Source organism: Hypomesus nipponensis, chromosome 9 (assembly GCF_054491055.1).
Source record: "Hypomesus nipponensis isolate SF chromosome 9, ASM5449105v1, whole genome shotgun sequence".
Taxonomy (NCBI): Eukaryota; Metazoa; Chordata; class Actinopteri; order Osmeriformes; family Osmeridae; genus Hypomesus; species Hypomesus nipponensis.
Genome location: NC_140369.1, coordinates 6,157,960 through 6,180,775, shown reverse-complemented (window position 1 = coordinate 6,180,775; position 22,816 = coordinate 6,157,960). Strand labels below are relative to the sequence as shown.

At 41.0% G+C, this 22,816-nt stretch overlaps 1 protein-coding gene across 4 annotated transcripts in view; it reads left to right on the top strand.

The window, feature by feature from the left end:
* Nucleotides 1–22,816, top strand: part of fhit (fragile histidine triad diadenosine triphosphatase) — a 133,542-nt gene that overhangs the window by 67,357 nt on the left and 43,369 nt on the right. The gene's annotated exons all lie outside the window — the stretch shown is intronic.

The following is a 22,816-nucleotide window of genomic DNA, read 5'->3' as shown; positions in this document are numbered from 1 at the left end:
GGGGTGAAGAGAACAAGAGCGGAGTGAGGTGGAGGGTAGGATGAGAAGGAGAAGACGGAGACATGAAGACGGGGGAAAGGGAGACAGAGAAAGATAATGATGGAGAGAGAGGAAGTACCGAGAGGCACATTGGCCGGAAAGAGAGTGAGGTAGAGGAAGAGAGGCGAAGAGGTTTGAGGGTGGCTCAAAATGCAGTTAGCATTCAGTTGGGACAACGTGTGACTGAGCGATTGTTTTTCTCTCCCCCGTGGGCTGCGGGAACAACCTTGCTCGTGGTGTGAGAGAGAGAGAGGGAGAGAGAGAGAGAGAGAGAGAGACCGAGGGAGAGACCGAGGGAGAGACCGAGGGAGAGACCGAGGGAGTAATGGAAAACAATAATGCAAAGGCATGCTCGATAAAGAAAATTGAATTTTAAAGCGCCTATTGGGGAGAACAGCATCTCTGAATAGTGTACCTGGGGGGCTGGCATTGGCACTGCTGCAAGGACAGCTCTAAACATGCCACAATCATAATGCAGATCTCTATGTGCTTCATTTCTGTCTATATGGCTTGGAATAAGCAAACAGTTGCTCTTGCTCCCCGAATGAGCTGTTGAGAAGCCGAGGCAGTGCTTTGTGGAGAGGCAGTGAAGTAGAAAGAGAGACAGGAAAAGGTTTTTGTAGGAAAAGCCAGTATGTTAGCGGACAGCTTGCTCTCCTCTCTGCTCCGAAGTGTTGGCTGAATGTTTAACAGATGGAGGATGACAGGAGATGTTTAATGAGGTTTCAGCGGTACGGGTGTTAACCTGCACCGCCAGGAAAAGAAACACATGGGTTACTATTCCTCAATGTTTCCAGAACCCCCACTAAGATAACCATATTTATCAATTTCCACTCTGTCGAGGCAGTGATTAAATGAGCTCAGATTGATAAAAAAATAAATAAAATAAAAATCCACTGGTACACATATTTTTTTAAACTTGTTTTAAATTATTTATCAAACTCATACCATATTCATACTGTCTTACAAGTCAGTTTCCTTTTGATGTGCCCAACAGTGTTTTCAGACATTAAGAAAACATAATAGCAGTATTAGCAAATAATGTTGCATGAAATGTGGAGGGATCTGTGAAAACAAATCACCAGACATAAGGGGCTCAGGGACTGCAGGGGTACATCTGCCTGACTTTCAGCATGGGGACACATGTGATAGGTGGGAGCTGGCAGGCAAGGCCAGCTCACTCAGGACAGATTAGAGTCATCACACAAACAGGGTAAATGTTTTACTTTCAAAGCAAGCCGTACATTTCCGTGAAAACCGTTTACCAAAAAACGTTTCTTAATCAATATGTATTTGATGCTGTATCTGAGTGACAATAATATGCAATGATAGTGTGTTAATATTTTCTGAATATGCTAAATATTATGTACTGTATATTTCTGGTCATTTTACATCCAAAGTATTTAATTTGCGAAAAACTGTCAATTGTTTTCCTTTACGTATGCTATGGTTGAATTTAAATTATTTTAATCACTATAAAGCCAACCAATACATGTATGTAAAGCCCGACCACTGGACAGCATTAGTCAAACCAGCACTCATGCTAGCTTTTGGCTGATGCATAAAGGACGTTTTTGCTGGTCAGGTGCTTTTAACTTTTAGAAATTGCTCTAAAGCCAATTTAGGAACACATGTAAAATATCTACCGATCCACACACACACTACGTCATTGAAAATGCTCTTCCTGGTGGATTTTTTTTTCTTTTTCTGAAACATTAAAATGTATGTATACCCTGACCGTTTTTCTGTTCTTTTTCATAGACACAGTTATCACATTATCACTGGGTCTTTTTCTTACCATCTCACCGAGGACGGCAACATACGAAACACTACATTTTTCATTTTACATGTAGTATATGCATGTAAACAAGTCAGTGGGTCCAGTGAGTTTTGATGAGACATAATGTATTCTCATTATGACATCAATCATGTGCACATGATGCCTGCACAGATTGCTCCAGACACATTTGTATCCCAGCTCCAGAACCACACTTTCTGCAGTGCTGGCAGTTTCCTGTGGTTTTCCAGTTTAATGGCTGACTCTGTTTTCTAGTGTCTGTCTCCTGTGTGACTTGTATAATTAGCCAGCACGTTTCTGGAATGAAGAGCAAGATCTGTGTGAGGTTAGGCAGAGTTCAGTATGGCAGAAGTGACAGGGTCACCAAGGGAGGTGATTGTTTTTCTTTGACCTTCTTCTTGTGACGTGACTTTGCAAGCCTAGTCATGCAATTATATTGTCAAGAGTGTCTGTGCCACAGATCTGGTAGGTAGGGATGGAGATAATTAGGACAAATAAGAGATTATTCTGCAGTCGATGATATCATATTAACTGCTCAAGACATGGGGGGGTGGGGAAGAAACAAATAGCAGGCTGTATAATTTGAAGAAATTGAGGATTGTTCTGGGGTCTGAACATGTCAGTAAAACTGCAGCTATAAATATCATAAATTAACATCATGTGAAAATAAATTAATTTAAGAAAATATGGTGTACTATTTGTATATATACTGTAAGCAGGAAGAAGTGCTAATCTAATAGATGACGATTTTGCCTTTATAGTATCTACTCCAGGACAACTGGAACCTCTCTCCTGGGAACCTAAAGGGGAGGTGATAATTGTGGCTCATTAAAGCCCATATTAATTGATAAGCAGGCAAGGCTCTTGGGCATGTAGGTGTCTTATTAAACTTCTTCAAAGCTTAAGCACTGCGATTCAGCATATTCTTTAGTCAGTAATTGCAGACAACTTTCCCACAATTAGTTGATTACTCTTGGGGGAAAAAAGGACGGGTTTCTCTTGGACATCATCTTGTGGGTTTTATTGTTTAACCTTTCAAGGTGAATAGTGAGGATGACTTCAAACACAGCACCTCTTTTCCATGTAACGGTTGTCATTGCTCTTGGGATCATCTCAAACTTTGAGATGAATCCTGACTTCTCCAGTGTGTCACAGTTCAGGCAGAGTTAAGGTAGTCAGGCGATGGCTGCCCTGTTAAAATGGCACATGGTACTGGTCTCCCATGGGAACCACTCTTTCAATTTGCTGGAGCCACACTTATTTCCCTCCCCAGGACACAAAGGCACATCTAAAGTGGTTCCATTGGGAGGGGCAGCCCATATCTCAGGGGTAGAAGAGGGAACAGTAAATTATCTAAGAGCAACTGGAGAGTTGTCAAAATAATGCTATGTACACTTCATGGATTGCATGAATTGCCCCTTACTGCTAGCTTCTTCCTATTCGTAACTGTTACTTTCAATAAAAGTTGAGGTGAGCTGGTTCTTAAAAAAGGTTTTTGTGCGTGTGTGTTGTTGAAATATAGGTTAAGTAGGATGTTATTGTTTGAGAATGATTCCCTATTTTCCAATCGTCCTATTAATACATAGTGTATTTAGATTTATTTAGATTAGACTAGACATTAAATGATGGACCAAGCTCAGCCTCGGGCACCATGATTCATCAACTTGAAAGGTGATGTTTGTGATGTCCAAACGTTTACAAGCCTACCAACATGTTAAAAAGCAGAATACAAGTTGCCCCTTATCTTTGACCTGAACCACATTTTCATCTTTTGCCAAAGTTGTGAGGTTAGGAAATACTTATTAGGTTATTGATCGTCCACACAATACATTTAAATTCCATGAGAAACTGCTCTGTACCGTACAAGAGCTATTGAGATTCCTGCAGAAAGTCAATACAAGCAGTTTCAACCCTATGTAACTGAGACTGTCTGTCGCCTTATATCTCACGGCCCAGAATCATTTCCTAAAACATCTTTCTAATGAACCCCAGTATGGCTTGGTTTATCATATCGGTGTTGTTGTAAGTAATGGGATTTATCCATTAAGCAAATGAGCTTTCTTGTGAGCAGTGGAATGGGAGTGAAGTCCATAATGTTTGACACTAATGATGCTCAGTCTGCAGACTGGGGTCACACACAGAGAAGGCAGTGTGTCATAGCTGAAGCCCTTAAATAACAATCAAACTCCTAATGGGGCTCAAACCAGTAGGGATCGAAGGGCAGATTTATGAATGTATTGGCTGAATATTAAACGTAATTTGTTTCAAGTCTTCGAGATCAAGTGTTCCTGGGGTTGTTTTGAAAGTATTGTTTACATGATGTTTTCTGTGTTAGGGTTGTTCAAAGTCCTCCCCTGAAATAAAGGACACCCTTTTTGAATTCACATGCGGCCCATGTATTCATTAAATGAGGCCCATGTATTCATTAAATGTAACATGTTCAAAAAATTTAAATAAATAAATTATATATCATACTTGAGGGGAGCTTCAGTTCAATTTAACCATTCATGCAAGTATAGAAATGGAACCAGACTAAAATGATATGTTCTTCCTTGTTTAACTGTAACATTAGTATTAGCCAACAACATGACCATAAATTAATTTGTAAAATAAATGTATTTATTTATTGACTTATTTATTCATGAAAATGTGAAAGATTAACACGTAGAAATACACCACAAGCAGTACTCACAGAAAGTTGTGGCACAGCTGGTGGTGGTATCTGTTGGAAATATTTCCCCCTCTTTGTTTTGTCACACGTTATTGTGTTAAACAGGCAGCTGCTTTTCACAGGACATTTAGATCAACACTTCAACACAACAGCAGCTCTTTTAGAAGCATCTCCTGCTCTGGATGTTTCCTCCAGCTCCGGGCAAGTTGGAACAGGAGGAAACATCCAGATGTTGTTGGGTCATGTTGTTGGCTAATGCTAATATGTTACAGTTATACTCAATATAACTTGCCTTGCCTTTTTATATACAAGGAAGAAAATATCATTTGAGTCTGGTTTCACTTCTATGTTAGCATGAATGTTTAAATTGAACTGAAGCTCCCCTCAAGTATGAAATAAAATGTATTTATTTAATTTTGTTGTACATGTTACATTTAATGAATACATAGGCCTCATTTAATGAATACATGGGCCGCATGTGAATTAAAAAAGGGTGTCCTTTATTTGTAGATGGAAAATGTTTAGAAAGAACCTGTCTGGTCTATGCTGAATGACTCAACATTAAGCTGCTTCAGAGAAGAGTGTGCTTTTCCTTATTCAGTTCTGTGAAAGCTGCAGTGTAGATGAGGGAGGAGAGAATTCCGCTGAAAGGACTGTGGAGGCCCCCTGCATCAGACTTGCTGTGCTATAGCCAGGCACAGCCTGGGTTAATGCTTGACAAGTACAACATCTGCTCTATGATTTGGCACACGCAGCTTGTAAACTGCAAAACGCAGGTGATGTCGCTTTTTTGGGTGTTGTGCGGGGTGAGGGGGTTTGTGTGCCCAGGCCGACAATGTGCATTTTATGGGATTGCTTTTTGGGTTTGACAGCCAGTCGTGTAATTCTGAACCTGTTTTTCTCTACAGCCTGTCACTCTCCATTCTCCCAAGCATCTGGTAGGGTATAATTTCCGTCTGACACGACGATGGTTTGGTAACAGCCTAGCAATACTGCAGGCTTTCAAGCTCTCTTGTTCTGCTGTGTCTGCAGACCTCCTCCATACATACAGCTGGACTTTACACCACTCTGTCTTGCTAGTCTTTGTTGGAGAGCGAGCAGTTCACCAACACCTAGGGTGACTTTTGTATTTTATTTTGGGGAATGAAATACATTAGGATCGGTCTGTGATTTGTGTACACTGTTTAGTTTAACTTTGGTTGATGAGTCAATATGTTGATTTAGACTTTTATGGTTGATGAGTCAAGCAAGTTCCTGACAGTTGCCTTGAACAGCCAAGGACATGTGATGTGCTCATGCTGGATGTGACGCCTGCTAGCAAATAAGCTTGGCCTGTTGTTAGACCATCAACATGGGAGGATACCTGCTTCACTGACCTTCAATAGGACTGCTGCGACAGTTGCCCTTGACTCCCCATTTCCCATGAATGTAAATGATAGACTATTAAAGGGATGTTGAGGCGTGGGCTGCACGTTGCCGGCTCTGTGCGGCAAAATTAAAAGGACATACATTTTAATAGCCAATGCCTGCATCTGTGGCAGTTACTACTATCTGATTAATGATGCAGTGGACTCATTTCAATAAGGCATGAATAATTCTGCTTTTGTGCCAAAGTCATGATTAAGTGTTTTCATTGAGGAAAAAAAAGTGGGGAAAAGATAGATATATTAAAGAAAGAACTTTGGTGAAGAGAGGGGATGAGTAAAGGGAAAGTCACATGGGGTGGTTTAGTATTGAGAATTGTTCTTCTATATTGTAAATGTTTTGTTCACAGTTTTATATGCAAGTACATTAGATTCAGTTTATAAGTGATGTACAATACATAGAAATAACCGTTAAAAGTGTGGGAAATTGTGTTTAATTCCTAGAAACATTTATAAGCTAACCCGTAGCAAGGGCCCTTGAGGGCACAGCAATGATGATCTGCTGCTACCATGAGTCATGTTGCTTATTTAGCACTGGCCTCATACCACTGGTATCAAGAAGAAATCATTGATTCTTTGCCTCTACCTATCTGTTTGTGGATCTCTTCTTAAAAATCCCCCACCTTCTTCAATAAGTATCTCTCCTTTTCTCTCTCCTCCTGTCTGTCCCTCCATCTTCCTCTCTCCATGTCTCCTCCCCAATTATCTCTCTTTCTTTTTCCATTCTCTCTATCTCTTTTTTGTCTCTTTCCCTTTCTCTCCCTCTCATGTTCTCTCTCTCTCTCTCTGTCTCTCTCTCTCTCTCTCTCTCTCTCTCTCTCTCTCTCTCTCTCTCTCTCTCTCTCTCTCTCTCTGTCTTTCTCTCTCTCTCTCTCTCTGTCTCTCTGTCTGTCTCTCTGTCTCTCTCTCTCTCTCTCTCTCTCTCTCTCTCTCTCTCTCTCTCTCTCTCTCTCTCTCTCTCTCTCTGTCTCTCTCTCTCTCTCTCTCTCCCCCTCCCTCCTCAGTGTGAATTGAGGAGAGTTTAAACAGACAACAGAGTGTGTCTGGAGTGACAGAGGCCAGACTGTGTGTCAGAATGAATCCTCCATTTATAACCAGAGCTCTGCCCCCCACCTGCCAAGCTGCCTCCTCATTGGGTCTCAGAGACATGGATGTCACCTGTAGGCGGTCAGTTCAATAGATATATTTCCTTTTCCCCAATAGATCAATATTTACTCATTATTGATTCTGAATGATATGAGAATTGTACTGATCATCAACAAATTAACTTGTGTACATATTCCTCATGCATAGTTGACAAATGAGGCATTCATGTTTGCATAGCATTGGAAGATGTTCATATTATTTTCGATTTTTATAATAGTTGTGTTTCACTTTGTGTGAACAGCAGTCACATCATATCAAGTTAGATGATAGAATATGTCCTGCTATTTAAATGCTAATTTCACTTCCTCTGTCATTAAAAGTTTCTGTGTTAGGGGAGACATTATAAATCGACAAGCTTATCTAAGCTCTGTTTTATGTTATGGTACTGTAGCTGACTTCATACTGTATGCAGATGATGACTACAATGGGAAAAACATACAGGACACAAAGCCAGTCTAAGATAAGCACGCTATTAAAATAACTGTCAAAATCAGTTCTTTACTTCTTAAATGTGAAATGGAATTCAAGAGTTGTCTCTCAAACACATTGTGCACACAGACACTATTTTCTTTCTCTCTCTCTCTCTCTCTCTCTCTCTCTCTCTCTCTCTCTCTCTCTCTCTCTCTCTCTCTCTCTCTCTCTCTCTCTCTCTCTCTCTGTCTCTCTGTCTCTCTCTCTCTCTCTATCTCTATCTCTCTCTCTCACTCCTTCTTTCTCTTACTGTCTCTGTCTCACACAAACACTTGCACACACACACTAGATTTGTCCTTATATAAGTGTAATTTTAAATGTTTTCAATGTCACCTTGATGCAAGTTGGTATATATATATATATATATATATATATATATATATATATATATATATATATATATATATATATATATATATAAAAGGAAGAATGTCTTCTTGCAATAAATGTTGGAATAATTTAATATACTGAATTCTATATACTGAATCCATACCCAAAACTGTGGACTCAATGTACATTCTGTTGTACAGAGCACATGCTTTCCATGGTGATCATTCTCCCCTGATGCTACACTGGAGTGTACTGATAGTGTTAGAGTCCTGCTGCAGATATTACAGCTTTTCACCAAGCAATAGCGGCAGGAAAGTAGCTGGTATTGTGTGTGTGTGCTGCATGTATGCGAGTGTGTGTTTGTGTCTGTCTGTCTGAGGGAACCAGTGCTGCGTGGGCTTTGCAAACGCCTGCAGTTTGTTTAGTCCCTCCATTCTGTTGTTTTATTAGCTGTATTGTGGCTAAGTAGCTTTTGTAAAGGCAAGGTAGTTATTAAAGCTCTGTTGCACTCACATTCCTAAACCAACACCATAGTGTTAGGACAGCACAATTTACCACTTAAAAGTGTTTACTACGTTCAAGCTTTAGACAATAGTTTGTTTTCACTATACAACATCAAATTGCTACCCCTGTATAGTGAGCTTATAAATCTATTACCAAGCACACTTTATGAACATTTGTATGATTCGGGTTAAGATAAGGGTTAGGTTGACTCCAACATTAAAACTATTGAAAAGCAAAACTGTTCCGGGGTAAAGGTTAGGGACACTCACATAACACACCACCTACAGTTGTATTTGCTGCATTAACACTTTACTTCATTGCATAGCTTTTCCTGTGCACAGTTAAACATGCCAAACAGGGTGCCTATTCTGTCGTTCTCTTATACGCAGTAGAAACGGGTGCTGATGATCATATACAGTTGGAAGCCTTCCTTAGATCTCCTATGCAGCACAGTATCCTTCTGTAAAGGCTGCCAGATATACAATACTGAGTTATCCTATTCAATTCAAATAGAGTAAACAAACATCTTCCAGAAGACAATGATTGAAAATGTTTAATCTCTCCATTAATGTTGTTTTTTACCTCCTGTCGGAGTCTCTTGGGAACATCAGCCGTGCGCCCAAAAACACAGGCAATCAGCTCAGAGTATCTCCAAAACTCAATTATTGTGTCTGCATGACTTTGAATATGTCTGTTCCCCCACCACTCTCATTCCAACTCCCCCCGATTTTCATTTATTTCAAATATCAAGGACTCGTTGAATGACAGCCTTGTCCTCTATTCTCCAAATAGCTGGTGCAGAAACAAAGCGCGGAGCGCTGGGCATTCTTCACAGCATCCATTTGGGGACGTTCTTGAGAAACGTTAAGTTGTGAGAGGTGTAAGAAAACGCCATATGACTTTCATTTCTAACTGTCCTTGCATTTACTTAGATGGATAGGCTTTAATGTATTGTAAAGCCATCCCCCCCTTTTTTCACAGCAAGCAGACCCCCACCCCCTCCCATAATGCACTGTGTTTTTAGAACGTCGCTTGAGATAAATTGATTTAAGTCTATTTCATGTAAATGTTCTGCTGGGTTGCATCCAAGTGATATTGATTATTAAAATAGTATAAAATAGCAACGTATGGAATATTACATATGCAGTAGTTGCAGGATGTTCAGATTATAATTTTCCAACACAGTAGCCCAACCTTGCTAGATGATATTCATGGGCAGGACAAGATCTTAATAGAAGTATACTGTTGAAGCACTATGGAGGTCTATAAATGGGCACCATTAAAGTAAGAGGCACATTATGTAAAGACTTTTCAGTAACGATTATGGAAGTGGGGAGAGAATAGTTTAGTAGTCCAGTGTTCAGAGACTGTACACCACAAGGGTCTTCATAAGGATCTGTTGTCTGTTTGCTTTGCTGTACACAATGTGATTAGAGGTTCCCATGTGGGTTTACTCAGTTCCTAAAAGAGACAGAAAACAGTTGTAATTTTCTACGTAGTATCATACCATTTTACCATGAATGTATTATTCTGAATTATGAATTTAGCCTAGAGATAGCCATCTGAATGTGTCAAATACTGAAAGCAGAGAATAACATTTCTGAGATTTCGGTATTCATCACCTGTGTGTTATATTAACCTCTTTTGGATCATGTTAAATGTTCCCAAAAACGCCTAAACAGCATTTCCAAAGTAAATTGACTGCTGTTCTTGAACCATTTGGAGTACATGCATGTACATGGACTCTTTTGAAAGCTGACACTCTGAAGTTACTTAGTGATTTACAAGTTTCTTGTTGTCAGGACCCCTGTCAGTCCTACTGGTGTTGAGTAATAGAAGCTTGAACTCAAGGAAAGTGAAAGTTTCTATTTCCGCCTAGATTTTGTGTTGAAAACAGAGGCCTGAAGAGGCCTAGAGGTGGTAGGTATTATCTGGAAGACAGCATTGGACCACAGGTTGAAGCCTTACCCAATTCAAACCAAAAGTCAAACATAATACCACAATATATTCAGATTTGACTTTAAATGTTTTTAAGAGTACATCCATTTTCTTTTGGAGACTCCAGAATGACCCTTGTAAACAAGGTCAAATTCTTAGGATAAAAAGGTATAATCGTTATCTCTAATGAAAGGTGGTACTTAGAACTATCATATATAACATAATGTTCAGTTTTTCCCCGGGAGGGGGGGGGGGGGCGCACAGACCTAGTTGGCTTTAGAGGGCTGTCACCGGGGCATGGAAGCTCCTATTGGGTCAAACAAGGTGTCAATCAAAAGGGTAGAGTGTAGCAGCCATTTTAAGACTATCCCCGCGTTTGTACTCTACCCACATCTCATCCTATGAGCGATAGTGCGTGAGAGACTGGAAAAAGAAAATTGACGAAGGAAGAATGAAGCAACAAGATTGTGGCTATGTGTGGATATAATTCATTGTGGTGACATGGTTTGATACTTTGGACCTTTGGGAATGTAAGCAGATGAGGTTTTGATGAGTTGTGTGCATACCTGGAACATTCCGAAGTAATCGTAGGTAAGTACAACTTTTTTCTCTGGCATTGTAGAAGGAACGGTCACCGGACAAAGACGTTGATTGTACTTGCTGTTGCGAGCTGAGCTTGAATTGGTTTATTTTGCTCTTATCCAGAGTGATTTATAGTAAGTACAGGGACATTCTCCCCGAGGCAAGTAGGGTGAAGGACACAACGTCATTTTGCACGGCCGGGAATCAAACCAACAACCTTCTGATTAATAGCCCGACTCCCTAACCGCTCAGCCATCTGACCCCCCACTACATCTCTGCAGTGCTCCAGTGCTCCGATCCACTACAGCTACGGTATCTGTTCACTTAGCCAAAAGTCCATTTAGCATTGGAGACATACAAACCTCCAGTAATTTGAATTGTAACCAGACACTCTCGAATTAACCTTAGTAACAGACTGTGCAGTGATTGTGAGATTGATGTAATCTTTGATGATGGGTTTCATTTGGAATCATTTGGCCAAGTCCCTCTACAAATCACTGGGCAGAATGATTATGAGCTTTTACACTGGGAACATCTGTCGCAGCAGGCTGGCTTTGAACATGTGCTGTTAATGATTGGTAATCCATTGATCAAGGCCTAGTTGTGATTTATCTATCAAAGTGTTGGCCTGTGTAAGCCATGGGTGATATGGCAGCAGGTCTGCTTGATTACCTCTGATGAAGAGCCAGTGTGGATCCCAGGCCTAATCCCTTCTGGTGGGGCTTCTGAGGAGGGCCCCTGGTCAAATCACTGTGAGGCTGAGGAGATGTGGGTGTGGGTGTGTTTATGTGGGTGTGTTTGTGTGGGTGTGTGTGGAGCTGTTGTCGGGCTTGTTACAGTAGCTGTTGTCGGGCTTGTTACAGTAGTGGTTTGAGCCCAGAGATTGCCATGTGTTTAGGGTGGAGGACACCAAGAATGTGTCTGAGGCGTCTCAGTGGTGAAAACACAGAGGAATGTCCTCCTGCCCGGATCACCATTCTCCCAAGGTTATTGTAAACTGTAATAAGAAAGTTACCTCTTGACCTTCAGCATACAGCAGGCAAGGCGTTTGCGAAGGCCCTTTCCACACAGATGACGAATGCAGAGGTTTGTGTTTTGTTTACATCACATGGAGGAGCAAGCGGTATGGCGAGGTTTGTATGGTAACAGATAGAGGTCAGCTGGTTGGCCAGATACCAGATAGCAGGCAAAACAAACAGGTCGCTGCAGAAACAACAAGCCGGCCTCAGAGGGTCTAGAGGACGTCATTACCCAGCCATGGATGCTGTTTGAACATCACTGCCTATGTCCCTGAGTAAATGAAGGGACATGTTGGGGATAAAAACTGTAAATAATGCCCAACATACAGACAGAACCACACAACTGACATACAGGCAGCAGTTCTCTCTTTTGAAGTGTGCCCAGTGCGTAAACAATCAGATGGAATTGTGGGTAATTAGTATACACAGCATGCAGCCACTTGAACAGGAATGTTTGATTTGGATGTCAAAATGCATTACTCTGAATGACACCAAACAGGCATGGATGCTCTCTTTATGTTTATAAATGATTCGCAAAGCCGTCTCGCACAATGTAAATGATTGAGATGGCGGGGTGCGGTAATGAACTAATTGTGATGGAGAGATTTGATAATGGTTTTAGATGGGAAGCTAAAGAAAAACATCTACTGGGGACAGTGATAATGGACTTTACAGGAACGGGGGAGCTTCTGAGTCTGAGTCGTCCTATTCCTCCTCACTCACATCCAGACTTCCACCACTGTGCATTATGCATGATATTCCAGGTCTGGCCTCTACACATTTATTTATTAATCTAATATCAGTTCGGTAATGATTTGGCAGGCATCCGGATACTGAGAGGAGAGCTGAGCTGTCACTACTCATCAGTCTGTCTGTGGACAGTCTGTCTGTGGACAGTCTGTCTGTGGCTTCCTGCCCAATGAGGGTGAAGATTTGAACTTTCACGAAGATAGATAAAGTTGTACTGATTAAAACTGGCAGGCAGATGAAATGGAAAAAGAAACTTTTAGTTTAAAGCTTAATGAGGTGTATCTTACAACTAACTTACGTAACGCCCCATACTTACAATTAAAATTTAAGCTGTAGAGTAGTTAATGTTAAGTTAGTGATGTTAGTAAAAGCCAACATTGCCATTTAGATGTTATGGTTGTGAGGTTATAATTTATTAAGGGACTTATCCTGGAACATTGCTAAATGGCTGTTTATAGACAGCAGGTTTTTAGAGGCTGAGCTTGGAGCAGCGTTAAAGCACTGTTTTTCAGTCAGAGCACAGTATGCTTGTAAGAGCGCATCTGTGGGATGAAAAGGAATAGAGGGGTTGTGTTCAATGTGATATTTAAGAGACTGGCTATGCTGCCTCGTTCACACAGCATGTGTGAACTGTAGGCTGATGCTTGGCTGGGCCATTTCCACCCATCTGGATATGAGGCATGGTAGGCTATTTTATGTCACTAAGTACACCCTAACAAGCTGGGCCTTAAGTGATTTCTCTAGCTATGGGTGAAAAGAGAAAATCCCATTTGCCATCTATTTTACTCTCCTTTGCTCCCCAACCCATTCTTTCACCCTCCCACTCCTCAAAAATCACTTTATCCATGAAACATTTTCACTTAGTCCTTTTTCAGTGCTCCACTCTGCCATCACATGGTTCCTGAGCTGTGTCTTGACAGCTATCAGCGTAAAACATGAAATTGTAAGAGCGCAAGTTGTTAAAGAAGTTATCTGCTATTTTATGTGGCATTTCATCTGTTCTTCCATGGCACTCTTCTGGCCTCTTTTTATGACTGCAGGAGAATGTAATTCAAAGGCCCCTGGGCCTGTCGGTTGAGGTCACTTTGATGAGAGCAGCGAGAGGAGCAGACATGAAACACAATGAGGAGAGAGGCTAATTCTGTGAATGCTAATGGAGGAGACTGAGGAGCGTTCAGGGTCAGAGTGGAGTGGATACTCCTGGATGGGATTGATCCTGTGCAGAGCTAAATCATTTTCCTTTCTATCACTTTTTAGTCACTTATCTCACTTTCTCTCTCTTGTTCTTCTTCCTTTCATTTATCTCTGTCTTTCTTCCTCTTTAGATTGTATAATGAATGTATCATTAATATATATATATATATATATATATATATATATATCCCTCTCTTTCTCCCTCTCTTCCTCCCTTTGTCATAGGATTATGTTAAGTTTGCCTTGCACATGGAGTCATAGAGTCGGAGTTGTCTTCAGTCTTATCTATCTTCTTCACAGTTGCTAAGGTTGTACTCAACTGGGGCCCCAGTCACGCAAGCAGAGCCAGGGGCCAGTCTTCTATTTGGGTGTCTGGTCCATGATCTCCTCCTCTGATCGATCAGGAAACTGTCAGCAGGTCGCAAGGCCCTTCCCTAATAACGTCTCTTAAGAGTACTGTTTCATAACCTATCACCTATAGAATACACTAAGACAGCCCCACTGTCTTCAAGCTGACATAAGTCAATAAGATCAGGCCTCTCTCGTTGAATGTGTTATTCCTGCCCCCACCCCCTTCTTAAGCATTGTGCACACTAATGAGGTATTTAATTGATTTAATGAAGTCCAAATGGCAGTCATCATCCCTCCTCCTCCCAGCAGGAAGAGGCAGAAAAGGATCCTGCCTCTCGGGTGATACATAATGATTGAGTGTTCTCACCAGGCCGGGGTGATGACCTCAAATGGGACCCCTGTCCCTCTACATCCTCTCCCCTTTTCTGTTGGAGTTTTCTTCCGGTGAGCTCCGTGGATCAATAGATGGATTGATGGATAAAGATATTTGGACAGACCAACCAGTCTTCTTTATTACCCTTGACATGCTAGTGACTTGCATGCTTTCATACTGGCTGGTTTCCATGTCATATTGGCTGGTTTCCATGTCATACTGGCTGGTTTCCATGTCATACTGACTGGTTTCCATGTCATTGAAAGACGTTCGGCTCCAAAAGGTGTAAAATGGCTTAGACTTAACAAGCAGCAGTTCTGTTCAGAGAGAACAACCAACTAAATCTTTAGTGAGCTATGTGTAATTGTTGGGCTTTTAAAACAGTACGACAATAACAATTCCTTTAAACCCCTCAATTTGCAACTTGCATGGGTTGAGTGTAGAGACAATAGTAACATGATGCTACTTAGTTGGTACAGTATTGGAGGGGGGCTCTCCAGGGGGGAGTGGATGTAAACATTGATCTTGTGTTCCAACGTTCAACTGCCCCTTTACAATACCCCCTACCCCGACACCTCTACGCACACTGTGCCTTCCTACAATTTTGTTTAATAGTAAACACCTACAGTGTTTTTACTATAGGTATTAGGGGTGGGGGGGGGGGATTGATTCACATTCAAATTGCTATTCAGTATTCTATTCACATCGATTCACTATTTTTTAATTTACATTTTATTTACATTTTTTTTTATTTACATTCAACACATTAAAGATTTTTTTCTGAATCGATTTTTCATCGAATCGTGACCCAAAGAATCAATTGGAATTGTGAGGTACCAAAAGATTCCCACCCCTAATAGGTATAACTATTTAATGTAACCTCATGTAAGTCCAAACTTTATTTCCATAACACTTTTACATTTACATTTAGTCATTTAGCAGACGCTCTTATCCAGAGCGACCTACAGTAAGTAGAGGGACATTCCCACCCGAGGCAAGTAGAGTGAAGTGCCTTGCCCAAGGACACAACGTCATTTGGCATGGCGGGGAATCGATCCGTTAACCTTCTGATTACTAGCCCGACTCCCTCACCGCTCATCTGACTCACTTTTACAGTTTGTAACAGAGAAAATACTTTCTTGCATGCTGTAAAAGTGATCCTGTGTGCGCGTTCATCTAGCCACGGGGGTACATTTCAAATATTATTCATCTATATGTAGATATTCTAATTGCGCTGACATGTCATTATAAGTGACATTATCCTGTCCGTCAAAGGCAGAGTCACCTCGGCCCTGGCTTTGCCTGTACTGTAGTCCCCATAGATGTGCTCCCTCTGTCCCCAGTCATGCAGATCACCCAGAGGCTGCACTGAAGTATTTAAATCTATTTAAATAGATTGAAATGTATGAAGATGAGCAGCCTGGCCTCCTGTGTGCCAGATCACTTTAATTGTTGTGTATTCATGAACAGATACTGCACTTTTCTCTGGTTTGCTGCTCGCTCATACTGTAGGAGATTCTCAAAGTCAAACATCCACAACTCACTTTAATGCAAGCCACTTTTTTGCATTGCCCCCCACCCCCCTCCCTGAACCCACCGCCGTATTTTATTCTCTAAGTGACAACAAAACTTCCTTCCTTAGTAGTGATGGCATAGGCCTAATCCCAGAGTAATCTCATGCCAATCTTTATTTTACCACATGGGGAGTTTACCACTCTTTATAGTGCTTATTAGAAATTGAATTAGAATTGTTAATGATGTTTCTCTATTCCAGTCTTTGGTCTGCCAGTAGCCAGTCAGTGGATAAAAGCTCAGCTTTAGAGGACTTAACGTCCCTTAATCATTCTTATTGAAAGTAGTCAGGCAACGGAGCCTTTAATTCCAAAGGTTTTTTTGAAGTCAAGTTTTAATGGTTGTTGGTGTTTAAAAGCAGAAGGGTGCTGAACCACTTATAAACACACTTCGCCAGGAGAAAAAAAAGTCAACTTGATTTCATATAATGGTCGTCTCATTAACACGAACAGGGACTCGTGCTGGAGAGAAATCGACCTGATGAATGTGCAGTGAAATGCTTTGATGAGTGGCGAGGAGAAGGTGCCAATCATTGCTTTTGAGACGATGCAATCACGTGACAAACTCACAGTATGTCCAAACTTGTGTACTTTACATGCCTGCCAGTCTCACATTGTTGCTTGAATTACGTTTGTGTTTGTAAGTGTAAGTGTGCATGTGTAACTGTTACTGTGTGTGTTTGAGTCTTAGAGTGTGTTTAAGTTTAAGTGTTTTCCAGTTTAATTTTACAGTATGTGTGTGTCAAAAAATAAAATAAATACATCTTCAGAAATTCAAATAGAACAAAATGCAGGCTGGTGGAATTCAGATCCCAAATATTCGAACCCCTAAAATTTGAGGCGAAAAAAATCTGATTGCATCATCCGGGATACCAAGGCAATCGAGCCTGAATGCAATTGAACCATCTCACTTCTCAGAGAAGGAACTGCAGATCTCTTTCCTCAGGCCACTCTCATTCATGTGTAGATGCTTACATGCAGATCAGTCTTATAATCACAGCCTGGGGTCTGAGGAGAGGTCCGGTCTGAGGCAATACCTTGGGGGTAATTTTACCGTTCGAATTTGAGCAATTCGAATTTGAATTTCCGATTTCTTTTGAACATTTACATTAATAGTAAAATGTTAAAGAGGTGAATTCAAAATGGAAACAACACATTAAGTGTTGTTCAATGTTAAGTATTCAATGCATTTTAAAATTCCAAACATTGTCACCGATTTGCTTCCATGATAGCCCCCTCTTTCCCTGCACGCTCTGAATCAACGGCTTTTTCCGAGAATTGGCAGGAGAATCAATCCGAGTTTACGACCGGTTAGAGTTATTATTCTCCGCACAAATGTGTAAAAAAACGGATACATTCAAGTACAGAATTATAATATTCATAGTTAAATACATTCAGCAAAAAGAACAATATGAGTCCAACGTAAAGTTCATATTACGTAATTCAAAAACTATTAGGCACTCAAAGTAATGCGAAGACATTTCTCGCGCGCGATGCACGCACGCATTATTGGTTGAAGTCACTAACTACACTCACATCTAGTAACACGATACTAGGACGTCGGTTTGGGCTGAGCACAACATTTTTACAACTGGCTCCGCCCCTGCCCACCGCCACAAATATGATCACATTCTATGGGAAACACTGCTGTCTGTGTGTGACTTTTTTTCCTATGAGCATGAGTGGAGGAAATAAGCGATACAAACAGGTCCTGACCCACTACAAACGACAAAGAGAGATCGAGAAAGAGCGAGAGTGAGAGAGAAAAAGAGGGAGATCTCTCAATTAAAGCCATGGCCAACATGGATTTGGTGGCCCAGGTCAGTGAAATGGCTTGCTTTGGGTAGGGGTTCATTTCCTGTCTGGAGTGGACAGGCATGCAATCTCTGCCATGTTATACTGGAGCACAGAGGTTACTGAAGCCAAGGCGCTTTCTTGCCAAACCAACATTTCTGGAAGGCAGAAACTGAGAGGGATATTACTGTAAAACTCAGAAGACCCTTGGACATCAGAGTTTGACTTGTGTTATTGTGAAGGAAGTGTACTGATTTGCTGTGTTTGCACGGTAAATATACCTATAGAAATGACTTTCTTTTTCTCATAAAAAAAGATACAGCTCAATAGAAGCTCTGAATCAATTTCTGCCAGAGGGGAGTTTGTGTAAATAAGAACTGAATTGGTAATATTTCACAGGTGTATCCAGCATATACTGTATGAGTTCAGCACTGATAAATCTCTGTTGGTGGCAGCTAAACATATCCCGGCCATTCTTCTCCGCACTCATTCAATATATTTGATTATTTACCTGGGAGTGAGATGGGGTGGAAAGGAGTATGTTAGTTTGAAAATAGGAAGTATATTTCATGGATATTAAGTAGTCAGTTATGGGTCTCAACAGTGGATGTATGAGCTCACTGGTTTATTCTCCTCCTTAAACTGAGTTACCTCACCAAATAATATATCTCGCTCATAAAAGTAACAACATTTGAAAACAAATCATTTTAAGAACCGTGAGCCATATCTTTCCCTCACTTTACACATATCTCTGCATTTTCTCTTAGTTTCTATGTGCATCCAGGGTGAAAAGGGGTGGGGGGGGGGGGTTGAACAATAGCAACTGCTGTATATTCCGAGCCCTGAATACCAGCTGTCTCTGACAACACCAGCGTTTTTAGCAGCTGTGTAAGGGAACAAACAGGTGGGTTCGGGTTAGCCACAGAGCTTTCTGGAAGGGAGACACTGAAGATGGGGATCTTCTGGGATGCTCTCTCTCTGGGAGGCCCTGGTGGGGGCCGGCCATGAGAGGAAAAGAGCTGAGCATCTGACGGCCATCTTCCCACACCCCTCACCGGGGCGGAGCTGTGCTGCTACAGGACAGCCGTCTGACAACCCACTAATCATTTCTCTCCTGGACTTGTTTATTTATGAGGGACAACTCACAGGTGGATACATTTTTTAATTTGCTGTATAATTGTGTTTGCGGTTAAATGGGACGCAGGGCTAGATTAAATTTAAAAGTCAAATGGTTTGTTGTGGGAAGGCTGGGGGGATGGTGTGTTGATACTTTGCATGGACCTCGCTTTGAGGTTGTTTGTCAACGGTGATGACTTTTTGAACTTTTAATGAACAGTGTGTTGCAATTTGCCTGATGGACAGGTGGTAACTAGTTGGTTTTGGTCTACCTGTGAAGATTACGAGTGTGTTATTTGTCGGTTGCGCAGGGCCTCTGTTCGTCTTGTTGACCACACAATAGGCCACAACGATTAATGAGGTCTTGGTAAATTGGTCAGGTTGATTAACTCTCCAATATACATCTTGTCCTCGCAAATTGTGTGCTTCTTCCTTCTAATAAAGTATAAAGCCTTCTGTGAGTGCAGCTGGAGGTAAGCGTGTTCTGTATTCACAGAACTGCAGGCTATTAAGAAAAGGTCTATACTTAGGATGCCAGATATAAAATGTGGGTAATGATTTGGAAGGCAAACTCATTGTCCATTGTGACTCATTCTCTGAATGACGATAACAGCGTTTTGGCTTTTGGCTTAGTGAGCAAAGAGTGACCTTAGAAGGAGGCCAAATTGAAATGATGTCAGATAATCCTCACAGGTTTATGCTGCTCTCCTGTGTTACTTGTTTGCCAACACTGGGGAAAACAGTGCATGACTTAGAATACTGAGCGTTAGAAAAAGGGAGATATATCCACATGCAAACCTGACATGAATCGAATATGATTACATTATCTTGTTTATTCTTCTAGTAACAGCAACTGTTGCATCTGGAATCAACATTTCTATCTGACAATGATAGCTATATATTCATAGAACTTGGCCTTCTTCGCTGTACTTGCAGTCGCCCATGCTATTCGTCGGGCAATCATAAATGCATCAGATGTTTCAGACATCTTGAATTCTCTTTCAGCATTGTTGATGCACCAGCACACACAGCAAGAGTACACGGTAGCCTTCGCCAGTTACATCTGCTGGTCGTAGAGGCCTTGGTGAGTCCTGTTTAATTCATAGAGGCACACAAGAGCTTATGATTGTCTATAAAAACCAATGGTGCTCAGGAGACCTGTGTGGTTGTCTAGTATCTTTACTACCATTGATGTCAACCCTGTTGTATGGTCCACTCTGGGATTATTGGACAAAAAAAATTGCTTTAATTTTGTCCCAGGGAAATCCTATTACATAGCTGGATACCATGTTTTGGGAAAGGATGCATATTATCAGACTGAAAACCATTGGAGTAATTGGGTCTTAATTTGATTTAATTACAGAGTTCATTATGAAACATGATTTAAGGCTTGTTTAGCTCAGAGGCTAGTCTATTCTACCACAACCATGTATCCCGTAGAGAAATAAGTTACTGTTCCCCAGTTTAGTTCTGATAATAAATGATGAGGACTTCTTATTAAACGAAGCGTCCATGCTGACTGTTTTTTTTTTCCTGGCTCTCCTACTCTTCCTACTTCCATGGGAACTGAACCTGGAAATGTAGATTTATTCCAGTTGTGACACCTCAAGGTATAAAAACTCACAGCGTAACAGGAATTCTAATTAAGTTTAATATAATTTCCTGCCTCAGGGCTACGACGGAGGAGCCTTCACTGAAAATCATGAAAGCATCAGCAAGACAGAGAGCAAAGTGGATCTCTCATCCTGCTTCCGTAGATCCAGGCCTATTCCTCTCAGATCCTGGCTGAAAAGGCTTGCTGCTGCTTCCCAAAACACAGCCCAGCGGGTCAGAAAAGGACCCTGGCAGCACTGTCCTGCCCTGCTCTCTACCTCCCACCTCTCAGGCAGCAGATGAAGGGTGTCACGGTGTTAGTTAACATCAGGGAGTCCAAGGTGGGCCTATTGGCCACGGGCTGAGGTGGAGCCGATGCCCAGTAACATATGGGCCATCTCAGGCATGGACGACAGGGATGAAGCCTTGGTCTGGTTCCCTGTGCCTGGACTAGACCGGCCAGTGGAGAGAGCCAGCGCCCAGTGAGAGGCAGACTGAGGCCAGCTGAGCCTGTGCTTGTCATCCCCCCCCCAGGGGAAGACAGGGAGAACTGTTGAGAGGCTGGCCTCCCAGGCTCAAGCTGCAGGAGAGGTAAAGTGCTTCAGACAGCAACAGACATGGGATGGTGCCTAGGGCAAAACGCTCAGTTTTGGTCTGTGTGTCTGCGAGTCTGTGGGGATCCGGGTAGATAAATAATCATGTACTAACTGTTGTTCAATGCATGTGTATATATATATATACATATATATATAATCAATCAATACACATACATATATATATATGTATATGTATATATATATGTATATGTATGTGTATTGATTGATTATATATATATATATATATATATATAGATATATACACACATGTATTGAACAACAGTTAGCACATGATTATTTATCTACTGAAATGCTATTTATCTACTGAAATGCTATATTTATATATATATATTTATATATATATATATATATATATATATTTATATATATATATTTATATATATATATATATATATATATATATATATATATAAATATAGCATTTCAGTAGATATATAGCATTTCAGTAGATAAATAATCATGTGCTAACTGTTGTTCAATACATCATGTACCAACTGGTGTTCAAAACATCATTACAAAATGTTAAATAGTTTTATGCTCCACTTGTATGGAGTGGATTGTACGTCTTATATTGCAGACAAAAGTTAGCAAACATCCCAGTATTGCCACATATTCAAATAAAATGCATTCATCGTTGTCTCTTCCAAGGCTGTTGAGAGAAATAGTGTCGTAACAGTGTGTTTATGATCAACCTGAGGAGAAGCTGTATTGTAATTTCAGGCAGTGCATTCCACAATAATTGAGATGTTTTGTTTCTGCAGTTCAAGATTGATTAACACAAAGAGCCGTAGTATAAAGAATGCTGTGAAGGTTATTCAATTTGTTTTATTTCTTACTTTCTCACTTTACCCAAAAGTTTTTTAGTCATTACAAGGGATGGCATTGCTAAACTAGTTTGTCTCTCTTAAACGTTCTACTACAGTCTTGTATTACATACTACAGAAAGCCAATATATTATGACATGGCATAAGACTGACATCCCCATCCTGTACATCTTTGACAACCGGTTACAATGAGCAGACAGCAAGACCAATTTGGTTCTGATCCAAAAAGTATGTCTCGCACATCCAACTTTCAACAAGGCCACATAGTTGTGCTTGTGTTGTTGAAATCATTATCTGGCTGAAATATGGATTGGATGGTTTCCTGGGGCCCCGGGGGCCCTGGAGGATTGGCATCCCACCCTTCAGATGAGGTTGACAGGGATCCGGGTGCCAGTGTAGCTCTTATCGCTTTATTATTATTGTTTATCCGTGAGGGAATACAACTCGCTCCCGAACACCAGAGAACCACCAGGGACCTTTCTCTTTTTTAATAGCTGGCTTGAATGCTTTGATCAGTGTCGAGCTCCCTTGTGAATTTGCCCTTTACCTCAGAGCAAAAACAAAACCCCATTCCTAGTCTGCAAGTTGTTGTTTCAGATGTGGAAGTAACTCTGAAGTAGAGTGAAATTTAGCCTTGTTTCATTTGTGCACATTGTACACCTCTGATTCTTTTAAGTCTAAGTCAACATTCAGATGGAATACTTGTATGAT